Here is a 4,160-nt window from a genome sequence, read left to right as displayed (position 1 = left end):
ATATTAATAGAATTAAAATATTACTAAGATGATAACACTTTCAGCTTATTTATATTGAAAGCTAAAAATTGATCGACTGCGACTACCAATATGACAGTTTGTGGGTCCGATTTCCATTCGAAGAAATGAAATATTTATATTATCTTTTCTTCGAGTGGATTTTAATGGTTACCAGTAACTAGGCAAAGCGCGGCGTTGAGTTACGCCCCTCAATACGCAATGCCTCCAGGATTTGACGGAAAGTGGCGAGCTGAGTGTCATAACACTAGTCCCTCTGCCTACAATGTTTTATAATGCTAAAACCACTTAATGAGGTTCCCTCTGCTGATGAAGAAAAAACGTGAAGCTGCAACAACAGTGATTATTATTGCACTTAAAACATTAAACAATAAAAGCCGGTTCTGCTAAGAACTGAGATCCTTTTCGTGAAAATAAGTTGTTTGTAGAATAATTACTTTGTGTTGGACTGACAGTCTATTACAAATTGTTTAAAAGTAGTCTCAGACAGCTATGATTATAAAATTAATAAATTTAACTAATGAACGAAAATATTGAAAAATAATAGAAATAAAATGAGTTTCACCACTGCACATACAATGCCTCGAAATTAAGGCGGTGAGTGTGGAACGATATGTTAACCATAAGGTTCCCTCTGCTTACTCTGGCTTATGCGGGCGACAGGGTGACGATCAAAATAATAAATATTTAGCAATTGAACTAATTACGTTACACTTACCCAAATTTTTAAAGTCCTAGGAGAATATTTTAAATTCACGGGTCTATTACATCTAGTAAAGTAGGCAGAGAGAAGTGTTAAGACACTCCGTTCTATACTACTATACTGTTCGCTACTATAGGAGAATCCGCGACTATAACATACTTATATTGTTAGTTAATCTTAGATAATACGATCTAAGTTATAAGATTAGTGTCTCACTCACTCTAACTCTCTCTCTCTCTATCTTTATAGCTCTCTTTCATTTTCTCCTCAATTCTGATGCAGATTAATTAAAACTAAACTAATTAGCAAAGTTCCTGGCATGTAACCGCGATGTATATTATAAAAACTTTTACCTTCCGCTGTTATAAGTTTTTAAATTTTGTTCAATACATTATTTTGAGGTGGAACTTTTAAGATATGAGTCTAAAAAAACTTAATTTAGGATAAAGAGGATATAGAGGAGGATATTACAAAACAAACAAATGAAAAAAATTTAAACATGGAAATTGAAACAAGTATATAGGTGCCCGTTGACACCCAATCATAAAATTGGTACAGAACCCTCGGTGGTTCAAACAAACTCGCACTTGGCTTACTAAACCAAGCGACACCAAGTGCATGTGCTGGCTAACAAAAGTTATATATAAACGTAAATCTCGAGGTGCACTCACATTTACAACAAAAGTTCTCATCGTAAAGCCCGATTTATACAGAAAGCCACTAACCCATACTCCACTCCACCTTCCACTCTTCTTCCCTGAAAGACTTAAATTCGCTTCCCAAAACTTCCGTAAGCGAAAGCTCAGCTTCCTTGAATACTTGTTTATGAGATGTAATTATAAAGAACAAGTCTTTATATTTCTTAGTTGTTTTGAAATTATAAAGTTTCGCTTCTTTTGTTCGAGTTCGAAGTTCGTTTATTATTTATATGTTGTAATAAGTAGTATACTGTTTTCTTATTAAACGCCAAAGTTTAATAAGAAAACAGTGCGTGCGTGATTTTTTTATTATTATACAAAATTTTTTATTCATTAAATAAAGCTATAATTAACAATAATTAAAAAATTAATATTAATTATTGATCTTAAAAATATCCAGCCACCATAGTGTTGTTGGAATTATAAACTTTCTTTTGTAAAGAACAAGTAAATTAAGTCATTTTGAGTCCACGCACACAAATATTCCGAATGAATATAAACGCTATAGATTGTGGATTCGATTCCCACTCGAGAAAGGTGTCGAACGCAATGCCTTTAGAATTCGGCGAAAAATGGAGAACGGAATGTATTAACACTCGATTCCCTCTGCCTACCCTGCTGTGTACCGTGACGCTATAATAAAATAGATAATTTTCTACATTTCATCAGCAAAACCATAGGACAGAATGGGGAGGAAAACAGGAAGTAGGTTTTAGTGGTACTATAAACCTTTTAAAATGTTAAATAGCAAAGTTATATTAAAATCCGTCCAGTTTGGAGCTATACGAGCGGACAGGTAACGCAGTATACAGGTAACACGTTACATAATGTATGAGCATTCATAAGGGAACGCCTTGCATTAGAGGCGGCCTTTATGTTACTAAAACTATTCATATTAACCACCTATCTGACATTATATATGTAGTTGGTTTGTTAGCGTGGTTATTTACGAATATTATAATAATTAGGCTTTTGTATGTATAATTCAGATATTATATATAATACTAAATCAGAAATGAGGTTATCCGGAAAAGAACCGGAGTTACCGACATCGCTCGCAGAATTAGTACATTGAAATGGCAATGGGGTGACATTGACACTTCTGTCGAAGGACCGATGGCCGTTGGAGCAGACGAGTCCTTGAGTGGAGACCGCGGATCGGCAAGCGTAGCGTAGGGCGCCCTCCAGCTCGATGGACCGATGACCTGAAGAAGGTTTCTGGCTTTGACTGGATGCGGAAGGCGGAGGATCGGGAGCTTTGGCGCACCCTGGGAGAGGCCTATATCCAGCATTGATTGATTGATATAATACTCCGGCAATATATAGAATATCTGGCGTCCAGGTAATATATGAATTATTATTAATTTTATATTTTGCATAAGTATTCTAAACAACACGAGAGCAAATTTGTGAGATGAGTTTATTTATGAGAATTCCCTATAATGTATACGGAAAATATTATAGAAGCGAATAAAACATTTTAAGCAGAATTTAACTCACAAAATCGTAAAATTTGAAGATTTAAGCAATCCTTTGGTTTAGAACATTACATTATGCATGAGTCAGTGCATTACCACCTGCCCGTCGCCCGTCCGTCCGCCGTCGTCTCCTGGGGGTCGTAAAGCTTTCACTCGACTTGCCGCAGACACCGGGTTCAACTTGCAGCCTCGATCGATACTTACAATATTTTGGGGGAGAGTAGGGGAGCAATAAGAGAGATTTTTGAAATTTGAAATTAGATTTTTTCCAAAATTCCTATGGGAACAAAAAAAAATATATCTTTCATAGTTCACGGGAATGAAATTTCTGGCAGCCAATAGTCTCTTATAAAAATACTAGCGGCCCGCTCGCGGTTTCACCCGCGTGAACTATGTTATTATTAATTTTCTGTCTCCATGACTACGTCCTAGTGACGTCTATGCAAAATTTGAGACTCCTAGCATTTGTAGTAACGAAGTTTCATACAAACATTCAACCCCAAAAACAACCCCTTAGAAGTCGAATATTGCAAATTCCCGTCTTAGCGAGCACCTACGTCCTATAAGTAACTCCTATGCAAAATTTGAGATTCCTAGCACATGTAGTTTCTGAGATTACGTGATGAGTGAGTGACCTTTCGATTTTATATATATAGATAACAAAAGATAAAATAATTATATAGTAAAAGGACATAAGTACAAATATTAATGAGCATAATAATAAAAATGAATTATTTATCAAGCGTTCTTTTTGAGACTTAACAGTCATAATGTGCATATTAAACAATTATACAACGACTGTTAGGGTTGGTGATTCACAAACGACGATTCTCATATAAATTTAACTTAAAATCTTGTACTGTGGAGCTTTTCCTTTAAAATATGATTAAATAGATTTACTGCTCTACTTCTTTTGCTAAATTTTATTTATTTGTGAGGCCTGAGGTGGCGATGGAACAAGCGTGCGACTAAATTACCGAACTGTAGAAATTTTATAATTATAAAAAAAGAAATGTCTTTACATAATTCAATAATATACAATATTCGTATAATATAATTTACGTAATTAGAAAATTTTCCAAAATACTTATTTTTTAACTAAGAAAAAAATACAGAATAATATATTTATTTATTTTTTTATTATTTTTTACATCACCCCTATATTTAATGATAGCAGAATGATCTACATAGTATAAAGGCAATCATTAACAATAGTATCGAAATTTTAATTTAATTATCTCGATACAAGCCCGCAGATGCTAT

This window comes from Heliconius melpomene, chromosome 7 (genome assembly GCF_056956725.1).
Source record: "Heliconius melpomene rosina isolate 202511_hmr_F chromosome 7, ASM5695672v1, whole genome shotgun sequence".
Taxonomy (NCBI): Eukaryota; Metazoa; Arthropoda; class Insecta; order Lepidoptera; family Nymphalidae; genus Heliconius; species Heliconius melpomene.
This window is presented reverse-complemented; position numbering follows the sequence as displayed.